This window comes from Peromyscus maniculatus, chromosome 10 (assembly GCF_049852395.1).
Source record: "Peromyscus maniculatus bairdii isolate BWxNUB_F1_BW_parent chromosome 10, HU_Pman_BW_mat_3.1, whole genome shotgun sequence".
NCBI lineage: Eukaryota > Metazoa > Chordata > Mammalia > Rodentia > Cricetidae > Peromyscus > Peromyscus maniculatus.
In genome coordinates this window covers 97,522,401-97,535,325 of record NC_134861.1, presented here as the reverse complement: position 1 = coordinate 97,535,325, position 12,925 = coordinate 97,522,401, and the positions used below count along the sequence as shown (strand labels likewise).

Sequence of the window (12,925 nt, the reverse complement as noted above, 5' to 3'; positions counted from 1 at the left end):
TCTCTGGATAAGTGAGACAGTTGATTAGCTTGATCTGTTTGGGAGGCATCCAGGCAGTGGGACCGGGTCCTGTGCTCAGTGCATATGCTGCCTGTTTGGAACCTGGGGCTTATACAGGGACACTTGGCTCAGCCTGGGAGGAGGGGACTGGACCTGCCTGGACTGAGTCTACCAAGTTGGACTCAATCCTCAGGGGAGTCTTTGCCATGGAGGAGATGGGAATGGGGGGTGGGATGGGAGGAAAGCAGAGGGGAGGGGGGAGTACAAGGGAATCTGTGGCTGATATGTAAAATTAAATTAAATTATAAAATAAAATTAAAAAACAAAGAAACAAAGCTATGTACCTAATATCTACCTAGGCTAGGCAGTGTCTCCATATGGATACTTACCTTTATTCAGGAGACTAACAGGTAGTCTGGAATAATTGTCTATCTTCATTTTGTCCTTGGATGTTGAGAGGTATCTCAGATAAAATAAACTTTTAAAAATTCTTAGAAGAAAAATTGATTGGGAAAGCTACCATAGCATACCAGAGAATCATTGCAGGAACCAGCTAATATATATATATATATATATATATATTCAAAAGCTAATATCACCAAGACTCCTTGAGGCTTGGCTTTATCCTCTGGAAGAGCTCTGCTTCTTCAGGTATTAGCCTTTGCTATAATTAGTTGAATTCCTGCTTCATAGTTCTGTGGCCTGCAGCACAGGGGTTAAAAAGTTTTGCTGCTGTAGAAAGCAGCCTTCAGTGCCTCAAGAATCGAAGGGAGCCGTGGAGTTGGAGGACTAATCACTCCATTGACTTTTCTATCTGAGGGAGTAAAACATTTCCCTCAAGCCAGCAAAAAGGGAAACATACATACATACATACACATACATACATACATACACACACATCTCCAACATGTCATATTTCACAAATGGTGCTGATGGATGGCAAGTGTTCAGCAGGTCAGAGGAACTGAAGAGGAGATGCAGAGCAGGTGAACTGCTGGACAGACAAACACACACAAGGACTTATCTGAGGGTCAAAGCTTAGATCTTCGTTTTATTATTGTTTCCATTGTTTGTTCTACTCTGTCCTTTTTTTGTTCTGTTCTTCTACCCTGACGTTTCCTTCTTCCTCTTTCCTCATGACTTCCTTCTCATTACTTCCCAATGACTTCCTTCTCACTACTTCCTGATATCTTCCTTCTCACTACTTCCTGCTGTCCTCCTTCTCACTACTTCCTGATTACTTCCTTCTCACTACTTCCTGATGACTTCCTTCTCACTACTTCCTGATGACTTCCTTCTCACTACTTCCTGATGACTTCCTTCTCACTACTTCCTGCTGTCCTCCTTCTCACTACTTCCTGATGACTTCCTTCTCACTACTTCCTGATGACTTCCTTCTCACTACTTCCTGATGACTTCCTTCTCACCACTTCCTGATGACTTCCTTCTCACCACTTCCTGATGACTTCCTTCTCACTCCTTCCTGATGACTTCCTTCTCACCACTTCCTGATGACTTCCTTCTCACTCCTTCCTGATGACTTCCTTCTCACCACTTCCTCATGACTGCCTTCTCACCACTTCCTGATGACTTCCTTCTCACTACTTCCTGATGACTTCCTTCTCACTACTTCCTGATGTCCTCCTTCTAACTTCTTTATTTTTTCCCTTACAGTTTATATGTCCTAGCAGAATCTTTTAAGCAGTACAAAAATGACAATGTAGTTACATTCTATTTTTAAGTGAATGTTTACAATGAATACAAGTAAGAAAATAACATTTTTCCCATTTCCCTTACATGATTAAACATTTTACACATTACAGGTTAAAAACAAATTGTCTCCAAGCACCCACATACTGGTAAACATTTATCATTTAGGATTCTCAGAGATCAGGAGCCTTTAAGTCATAACTGGTAACACAGACAGTAGTTTTTATAATTGCCAGGAAAACAGATAACTAGTTTCACTTTTCATATTTTAGAGTTCTGCCCAATTATCATAACTTACCATCCAATTCTTCTTTTCTAGTTACATGAAGTATTATTTAAAGCTTTGTTTTATCTGTGATGCACTCCAAAATCCATGAACACATTTCTCAATACCCAAAAGATCTTGAGCTAATTTCTCTGACTCGATTGTTCTCCTTAATTACTCACCTAAACCACAGTCTATAGGCTCCTCAAGAGAAACTCATAAGTCCCAGCTGATGACACTTCCTTGGTCCTATTTTCTATCCTATGCAGCCCCTGCTTTATCAGGGGTGGGGTTAACACTATATCCTACTTTACCTATAATAATTTTCCCACTAAACTAACCTCTTTCATAATCCCGTACTACATTTGTTAAAAACCCTTAATCATCAAAATTCTATTTAAACTACCACTATTATTGTATAAAATCATTACTTCTGTTAAACAGTACAGGTCGGGAGGAAATCATCTTCATAATAATCCACAGGAAAAAATGCCCAGTAAAATGAGATGTTTCCATAAGATAAACATAAACATTAAAGGCAGTGGGCATTCCCCCACCCCCATTCACACAATTCATTCCAGAGAAAAAGTGGCAGCAGCAAACATGTAAAGGCACAGCAGTAGCAAGAGACATTCTGAAGCCAAAGCTTCTGGGGCTTTGCCTATCAGAGATTCACCCATCAGTGCCTTGCATTCTGGTGGGCCAAACTCCTGAATTCAAGTGCTACCTGCTGCTCCTATGACATGACCACCAGCAGAGTTTTTATTTTTTTAAATGTCAGATGAATTCAAAGAAAGTGAAAGAGTGATTTTAAAATGTCTCTTTTTCTTAAGAGCTAATAACTACACATAGGTAATTGATAAAAATATAATCATTATACAAGGTAAGGCCACGTGATTCTTCCAGAAGCCCCATGATGACAGATCAATGCCCTGGATCATCAAGAATTCTTCACCAGTACATCTGTAATTCAACACACATAAAAATGTCAATGTTTATTCAGTACATTCACTGATTCTTCCTTTTAAAAACTCATAGTTTCAACACATCATTAAAAATTTCTCCTTTATTTAATTGGTAGTAGTAATGTTCTACTGACAATTTTGTTATATATTATGTCAATCTAACCTACTTGTATCAGGTCACTTTGTTAATTTCTAAAACCATCCAAAGAGGCATAGCTATCACATCTATTTAAAAGCATAGAGAAAGTAGGCTCAGTAAACTAGGCCAAGATTAGAGAATCATACTAAGATCGAACTTTGTAGTCTTCAAGGTGTCATTCATTTCTAAATCTGCAATGCTGCCCCCTCCTCAAAGGGCAAAGGGGCATGGATGAAGGACTTGTTTTTCCCAAAGTGGAAAACTTCAGTTTCATAATGACACACAGACACTCTAAGAGATCAAAGCTTTGTGCAGTTCTCCTGACACAATAGACAGCTGTGAAAAAGAACACAGCATTAAATTTTAGAACCAGGACTGGTGGAGAGTAAGGGTTTATGACAGGAGTCAGTAAATTGCTGTCAGCTCCTGAACTAAGACGGCAATGACAACCAGGGATGCTCAGCTATGGAACATCCCCAGCAGCCCATGGCTACAGACAGAGCCTGGGTAGCAGTTGGAGCACAGCAGGATGCAGGGGCCCTGACACAGGTTAGAAAAGCAGCTATTGCTAAAATTTCTGGATATACTACAATTAGCACCTGTGTGTCTCTATCTCTGTGTCTCCATCTCTGTCTGTTTCTATCTCTGCCTGTTTCCATGCCTGTGTGTCTCCATCCCTGTGTGTCTCCATCCCTGTGTGTCTCCATGCCTGTGTGTGTGTCCATCCCTGTGTGTGTCCATCCCTGTGTGTGTCCATCCCTGTGTGTCTCCATCCCTGTGTGTGTCCATCCCTGTGTGTGTCCATCCCTGTGTGTGTCCATCCCTGTGTGTCTCCATCTCTGTATGTCTCCATCTCTGTGTGTCTCCATATTTGTGTGTCTCCATTCCTGTTTGTCTCCATCCCTGTGTGTCTTCATCCCTGTGTGTCTCCATCCCTGTGTGTCTCTATCTCTGTGTGTCTCCATTGCTGTGTGTCTCCATCTCTGTATATATCCATTCCCTTGCATTTCTTAGGATTTAACAGTTCTCAGATCCACTAAAAGGGCAAATTTCTTCTTCCTCTTGTGAGGACAATCCTTTTGTGAGTAAATGGTCTGTGGATGGCCTGTCTCTGGTTTCACTTTACCTATCCCCATCCTTCTGACAAGAAACTGGTAAGAAATTTGTGTTAGAAGGATGCCAGACCACACCAGGAGAGAGAAGATATTGGAAATAAGATATTCCCCCATACTTATTTCCTTATCAGTAATTCAAACATAATTTGGGTTACTTTTATTCATTATTATTTTGAAAATCCATGAGAGATTTAGCATATCAGCATATTCCTATCTCATTTATCTATCAAAATCAAATCAATGAGAGCAATTCTAGAAAGGGAAGGAATTGAAACTTTAAAATAATACACTTTAATTTTATTAAAAAAATTTGTTTCTATTTTAATGGTATTAGACAAAAATGGTATTGCCTTCTCAACATGCTGAAATATGTGCTTCTTTCATTGCAGGCCATATCCTCTGGTAGTACAGTTTACACACACACACACACACACACACACACACACGTGCACACGTCTTTAATTTCTTGAAGTCTTCTAGAGTGTGAGGCAGAGGGAAGTCCCTGACTGCTGGCAGGCAAACGTCTGTCTTTTTGGCCCTTGCTGCCCTGACATTCTCAGGCTCTGCCCACAGGTTCCATCATCTATACATGTGGAAACTGTATGCCCTTGTTAACTATCAGAACAGCCTAGTTAAACTCAAATGTTCTGAAATAAGGAACTCAAATCCATAATCAAGACACCAAAACCATTTTTAAATGCTCCATAGAACCCTTTCTACACATTATCTACACCATGGAGCAGTAGGATCAAAATACATTCCTGAGTGCCTTGATTACAATGACTCACTCTGGAGAACCGGGAGAAGACAGTGTTAATCCTGAAAGGATGGTTTTCCCTCTAGATCCCCATAGGATCATTCTATGTCCCCATTATGACACTGAACTCAAGCTTACATTACATAGTTCTGACATCTACTGACTTCTGCTGTGTTATGTTCTGGACAGTTTTTTTCCCCAGGAATTCATTGTGCAGCAAAGCCTGTAACACAAACAGGATCAGAGAAAGGCAAATAGTTTAATATTTCTATAAGTTTCCAAAGATTAAACACAGCTATAAATTCAAATTCAATCTTGACTGTAATTTGCAAAAAGAGAAAAAATTTAAACAAACAAACCCTCACTGAGTTCAGTCTGCCCAGCAAAGCAGTGCCCCTCCCCCACACTCAGGAGGTTCAGGATTGAAATGATGGGGTTTCCCAACTACTAAGAGGTGGACTCTCCAACTAGATTACCTCAGGCACCTCCTTCTCTGTGCAGTCCATAACCATGTCAACACTGATATTAAAACAATACCATTGATTTATAGTAACAATATTTCTTGCTTCTTTTCATCAAAACCAGTTATGCTTATGGGAGTAAGAAAGTCTATTAAGACATACTTTACTGCAGAGAAAGCTTGGCATAGCCAATATGGCTATGGCTATCACATGGTTTCTATTTCTTTTAATTTCCTGATATAAACTATATAACTTAGTCCCTGGTCCTTTCATTATTCCTTATTGGGTAGAATCACAACTGTATGCTTTTCATTATATTATCTATCTTTCCTTTTTACTCTGGGATATTTCTCACCCTTTATTTCCCTCAAATAACATGTGCCTGGGGAAAACCCCAGATGACTCACTGACCTTTGGCTAGAATTAACAGGAAAGTTCTCATCTTTTGCTCCTGGAAGGAAAATCCTGGGCAGCTGCTGGTTAGAGATTACAGCTGGAGAAAGGACTTGGCTGGGATTCATTTCAGTTGCTACAGCTGGAGACCCCAAGTACAGTGACAGACAGGACAACTTACTGTAAATCCACAATGAGGAATGTTGAAGTACTGAATCCATGAAAGCCCAGGTACTAAGCTTCCTGAATATAGTGACAGACCTGAGAAAAACTATGAAGAGAAAAACCATGAATTAGAACTAGTCTATTGACTAAGAATTTTAGACAAGATCCTCACTCTTCAAGACCCCTTCATCCTTCTGACCATTTCTTCTCAGACCAGTTTTTTTTTCATTTTCCTTTATTAAGAAAATTTCTACTCATTCTACATACCACCTACAGATCCCATTTCCTCCCTCCTCCCACCCCCAGCCCTCTCTCCCAAGTCACCCCACACCCCCACATCCTCCAAATCAAGGTCTCCTGTGGGGAGTCAGCGGAGTCCGGCACACTGAGCCTAGGCAGATCCAAGCCTCTTCCCACTGCACCACAGGCACCGGATTCCCAAAAGCCTGCCCATGCACTAAGGATGGATCCCAATCTCCCTGCCTGGGTGCCCCACAAACAGTTCGAGCCAAACAACTGTCTTCTGTATCCAGAGGACCTAGTCCAGTCCCATGGGGGCTCCATAGCCACTGGTCTACAGTTCATGGGCTTCCACTAGTGTGGCTGGCTCAGATCAGCTTTTTTTTTTTTTTTTTTTTTTTTTTTTTTTTTGGTTTTTTGAGACAGGGTTTCTCTGTGTAGCTTTGCGCCTTTCCTGACACTCACTTGGTAGTCCAGGCTGGCCTCGAACTCACAGAGATCCGCCTACCTCTGCCTCCCAAGTGCTGGGATTAAAGGCGTGCGCCACCACCGCCCGGCCCAGATCAGCTTTTTAAAACATTCTTTCAGTTAACTCCAATCAGAATTCTTTTTTTTTTTCAAATCTAAGGCTCTTTGTGTTTTTTAAATAAGGACCTGGCATCCACTCTGCAGGAGCCAAATGTACCTATATTTCTTATCTTTAAAATGGCATGCAGCCTATGAGTATTCTCTAACCTTTAAATACTCCCATCATACATATTTAAAATCCTTTAGTTATATAGTTTATACTACATAATTCATGGGATAGTAACATTCAGAGCACAAGAATCATTTGTTTCCTAATTTTCAATGTATGATTGGTTGAATCTTTGACAATATGACAGGCCAACTGTAGTGACTATGCTAATAAAACTGCTGGCTGAGCGGTGGTGCACGCCTTTATTCCCAGCACTCGGAGGCAGAGCCAGGCAGATCTCTGTGAGTTCAAGGCCAGCCTGGTCTACAGAGTGACTTCCAGGACAGGTCCCAAAGCTACACAGAGAAACCCTGTCTCGAAAAACTAAAAAAAAAAAAAAAAAAAAAAAAAAAAAAAAAAAAAAAAAAAAAAAAAAACCTGCTGCTATCTAAAAACACATACTAGAAGAACACTGTCTTGGCTCATTTTATATCAACTTGACACAAGCTAAATTCACTGGAAAATGGGGAACCTCAAGACACAAGAAATGTCTGTAGGGAGGAGCTTGCTCCTACCTCAACCTGATGTGCCATGCTTTCTTCAAGCCCATGGGAGGCCTGCCCCTTTCTGAATGGAGAAGGATGAGGAGTGGATGGGCATGGGGTAGGCATGAGTCAGGGGGAGGGAACAGGAGGAGAGGAAGGAGGGGGCACTGTGGTTGGTATGTAAAATAAATGAAAAATGTTAATTAAATAAAATTAAATTACAAAACAAAATGTCTCCATAAAATCATCTGTAGGCAAGTCAGTGAGACATTTTCTTAACTAGCAATTGATGTGACAAGGTCCACACCATTTGAGTGAGCCATTAGAACAAGCCTGTAAGCAGCACACCTCCATGGTCTCTGCATCAGATCCTCCCTCCAGGATCCTGCCTGCTTGAGTTCCTATTCTGATTTCCTTCAGTGATGAACAATGATGTGGAAGTGTAAGCTAAATAAATCCTTTCCTCCCAACTTGCTTTTTAGTCATGGTGTTTTCTCACAGTAATAAAAACTCTAAGTAGGACAAATACTGAATCATATACCCACTTCTACTTCTAAGAATCAATAAGCCTTGTTATTTATAAGTGTTTTGACTCTACTCATGACTTTAGGAATAATTTTGGATTCCATGCAATCCTCATCAAAATTCCAATATAATTCAAAGAAACTGAAAAACAATACTAAAGTTCACATGGAAATACAGAAGACTCAGATTAGCAGAACAATCCTGAAAAACAAAACTGCTAGAGGTATCATCAACTACTGGGGGTTGTAGCTAGAGTTTTCCTGCCTTGCCCACAGTCAGGACAAATCTCTGTCACCCACCAGTCCCACAGCCACTCAGATCCAACCAAGTAAACACAGAGACTTATATTGCTTACAAACTGTATGGCTGTGGCAGGCTTCTTGCTAACTGTTCTTATAGCTTAAATTAATCTATTTCCATAAATCAATACTTGGCCACGAGCTTACCAGTGTCTTCACATGCTGCTTGTCATGGCGGCAGCTGGCAGTGACTCCTTCTGCCTTCCTGTTCTCTCAATTCTCCTCTCTGTTAGTCGCGCCTATACTTCCTGCCTAGCCACTGGCCAATCAGTGTTTTATTTATTGACCAATCAGAGCAATTTGACATACAGACCATCCTACAGCAGGGGGTATCACTACCCATTGGTGAAAGAATCCATCCCTATGTTGTGTGAGGAATAATTAATCTTCTCTATGGATAAGAGGCTTTCAGTGGGTCTACCTGCATGTCTGGGAACAAGAGCAACAGACTCTGGAAAATTTTACCACCCCTTGTGTCCTTGTCTCATAAAGAAGGTAACATGACATTTGCTCTGTTAGGGCCAAGGTCCCATTCAAAGGAAAAGGACACTTGAGCCTGGGGATGTCCTGCCATACAAGAGTAGCAATCCCTCCTTGGGCACATGTGCTGTGCAGTTAACACAGTTTACCCAAGTACTCAATTCACTACATCAGTTTTATAAGCACATTATCAAAAGAGAAAACAAAGTGAATGCTAACAGCACTATATCCTTTAGGTAATGAGGTATTGTTAGGTTCCTTTTGAGAATTAATTTTAAAGACTGAATGCAGCCTGTAAGACTCCTGTGGACAAGCCTGCCCACCACCAACCCCCATCGGACTCTGTAATCTATAAACCTCACTCACTCCCCCAAACCTGCCCATCCTCCTAGACTGAAGTTACTCCCTGAGACATAGACTCTGCCAGTCCAGATTGGACTGAGAGGTGAGTGATGTTTTCCTAGCTGGTCACCCCAGCCTCTAAGCCCTAGGTCCAGGGGCACAATCTGTGCTCACCTAACCCCACCCATTGCAGCCTCAGTCGCAGGCCAGCAAACAAGACTCCTGTAGACAGGCCAGCCTATCACCACCCCCATTGGACCCTGTAAACTATAAGCCACACTCCATTCCCCAAACCTACCCATCTCCTGAAACCTCAAGGGCTCCCCGAGACAAAGACTTCACCAGCTCCAGTTGGACCAAGAGGTGAGTGACATTTCTCTTAGCTGGTCACCCCAGTCCCTATGTCCTAGACCAGAGCACAAACCCTGCTCCTTAACCCATACATTGCAGTCCCAGTTCCTGGCCAGTAGGTAAAACTCCTGCTGTCAGGGACTCAGTAATATATAAGCCCCACTCCATTCCCCAAGTCCACCCATCCCCTGAGACTTCAGTGGCTCCCTAAGACATAGACTCCACCAGCTCCAATTGGATCAAGAATGCCAATTGGACAAAGAGAGGCTCCCTGAGACACAGAAACTGCTTTCACCAACTAGGGGAAGTGATGGGTAGATGCCAGTACAAGAATACATTCAACAACATAAAGAGCAATATGGCACCACCAGAACCTAGCAGTTCTACAACAGAAAGACCCGAGCATCCCAATGTAGAAGAAAATAACCTTAAAAATAACTTTATGATATAACACCAGTAGCACAGACACTGAGAGAAACAATTAATAAAAGGGACCTCTTGAAACTGAGAAGCCTTTGTAGGGCACATCTGACAGAGGGCTGATATCCATAACATATAAAGGACTCAAGAAATTAGACATCAAAATACCCAACATTCCAATTAAAAAATGAGCTATAGAGCTAAATAGAGAATTCTCAACAGAAGAAGCTCAAATGGGTGAAAGACATTTAAGGAATTGCTCAACATCATTAGTCATCAGAGAAATGCAAATCAAAATGACTCTGAGACACCATCTTACACCTGTCAGAATGGCTAAGATCAAAAACACTGAAGACAGCTTATGCTAGAGAGGATGTGGGGCAAGGGAAACACTCCTACACTGTTGGTGGGAATGCAAACTTGTACAGCCACTTTGGAAATCAATATGGTGCTTTCTTAGAAAATTGGGACTCAACCTCCCTCAAGATCCAGCTATACCACTCTTGGGCATATACCGAAGGAATGCTCAATCATACCACAAGGACACATGCTCAACTATGTTCATAGCAGCATTATTTGTAATAGCCAGAACCTGGAAACAACCTAGATGCCCTTCAGCTGAAGAATGGATAAGTAAAATATGGTACGTATACACAATGAAGTACTACTCAGCAGAGAAAAACAATGACATCATGAGGTTTGCAGGCAAATGGATGGATCTAGAAAATATCATCCTGAGTGAGCTAACCCAGACACAGAAAGACAACCATGGTATGTACTCACTCATAAGTGGATACTAGATGTAAAGCAAAGGATAACCAGACTGCTACTCACAACTCCAGGGATGCTACCTAGTAAAGAGGACCCTGAGAAAGACACACGGATTGCCCAATGACAGAGAAATGAGTGAGATCTACATGAGCAAACTGGGGGTGGGGGGTAATGGAGGGCAAGGGTCGGGGGAAAGTGAGCTTAGGGGAGCAGGAGGTCCCAGCTGGATCAGGAACAGAGTGAGAGAACAAGGAAAGAGACACCATGATAAATGAAGACCCCATGGGAATGGGAAGAAGCAGAGTGCTAGAGAGGTCCCTAGAAATCCACAAAGATGACTCCACCATAGACTACTTGCAATGGTCGAGAGAGTGCCTGAGTTGATCTACTCTGGTGATTGGATGTCGGAACACCATAACTGTCATGATAGAACTTTCATCTAGTGACTGATGGAAGCAGATGCAGAGATCCATGGCCAGGCCCCAGGTGGAGCTCCAGGAATCCAACAGGAGAGAGAGAGGAGGGATTATATGAGCAAGATATATCGAGACCATGATTAGAAAAAGCATATGGACAAATAGCCCAACTAGTGGAAACACATGAACTGTGATCCAATAGCTGAGGAGCCCCCATGGAACTGGGCCAGGCACTCTGGATAAGTGGGACAGCTGATTAGCTTGAACTGTTTAGGAGGCCCTCAGGCAGTGGAACCAGAACCTGTCCTTGGTGCATGAGCTGGCTTTTTGGAACTTAGGGCCTATGCTGAGACACTTTGCTCAGCCTTGGTGCAGGGAGGAGGGGACTGGACCTGCCTCAGCTGAATCCACCAGGCTGGGCTGACTCCCCAGGGGAGCCCTTGCCCTGGAGTAGGTGGGGATGGGAGGTAGATTGGAGGGGAAGGCGAGGGTGGGTGGGGTGGGAGGGGGAAGGAAAGAGGAATCCATGGCTGATATGTAAAATTAAATTAATTATAAAATAAAAATATTAAAAAATAAAAGATAACTTTGTGAAGATTATAGTGGCCTTTAAAGAGAAAATGAAAAATTCCCTTAAAGAAATCGAGGAAAAGACAAACAAAAAATTGGAAGAAATCAATAAATCCCTTAAAGAAAGCCAAGAAAACCAAGAAAAAGCAATCAAACAGATGAAGGAAACAGTTCAAGACTTGAAATAGAGGTAATAAAGAAGACACAAACTGAGGGAATGCTGGAAACAGCAATCTGAGTAAACAAACAGGAACTACAGATGCAATCATAGCCAACAACAGAGAGCAAGAGGATTTCTGGCATTGAAGATATGATAGAGAAAATAGATTAAAGCCAACAAAGTCATAACACAAAACGTCCATGAAATCTAGGACACCATGAAAAGACCAAACCTGAAAATAATAGGGATTGAAGAAGGAGAAGTATACCAGTTGAAAGGCACAGAAAATATATTCAACAAAATCATAGAAGAAAAATTCCCCAACCTAAAGCAGAAAATGACTATGAAGATACAAGAAGTGTACAGAAAACCAAATAGACTGTACCCAGAGAAAAAGTCCCCTCACCACACAATAATCAAACCACTAAACAGACAGAATGAAGAAAGAATATTAAGATCTGCAAAAGAAAAAGGCCAAGTAACATATAAAGTGCAGACCTACCAGAATAACACCCAACTTCTCAATGGAGACTCTGAAAGCCAGAAGGCCCTGGACAGACATTATGCAGACACTAAGAGACTGCAGATGCAAGCCCAGACTACTATACCCAGCAAAACCTTCTATCACCAAAGATGGAGTAAACAAGATATTTCATGACAAACAAATCCAGCCCTATAGAAAGCACTAGAAGGAAAATACAACCTAAGGAAATTAGATGCATCCATGAAAACACAGGTAATAGAAAATCTCACACCAACAAATCCCAAAGAAGAGAAACACACACACACACACACACACACACACACACACACACACACACACACACACACAACCACCCAAAAAATCACATGAATTAACAATCACCAGTCACTAATATCCCTTAATTTCATTGGACTCAATTTGCCTATAAAAAGACACAGGCTAACAGAATGGATATGAAAACAGGATTCATCCTTCTGCTGCATACAAGAAACACACTTCAACTTCAAAGACAGATACTACCTCAGAGTAAAGGGTTTGGAAAAGACTTTCCAATGAAATAGACTTAAGAAGCAATCTGGTGTAGCTATCCTAATATCTAACAAAATAGACTTCAAACTAAAATTAATCAAAAGAGATCAAGAGGGACACTGTATATTCATCACAGGAAAAATCCATC

The 12,925-nt window shown here is 41.5% G+C and overlaps 1 pseudogene across 1 annotated transcript in view; it reads right to left on the bottom strand.

Moving 5' to 3' along the window:
• Positions 1-634: 634 nt before the first annotated feature.
• LOC121826366 (ATP-binding cassette sub-family G member 3-like) overlaps positions 635-12,925 on the bottom strand; it is a 129,323-nt pseudogene continuing 117,032 nt past the window's right edge. Inside the window, exons 10-12 of the transcript XR_013042632.1 lie at positions 5,987-6,076; positions 5,090-5,174; positions 635-2,938 (exon numbers count right to left, since the gene is read on the bottom strand). The product of XR_013042632.1 is annotated as an ATP-binding cassette sub-family G member 3-like (transcript). The remainder of the gene's footprint in view (positions 2,939-5,089; positions 5,175-5,986; positions 6,077-12,925) is intronic.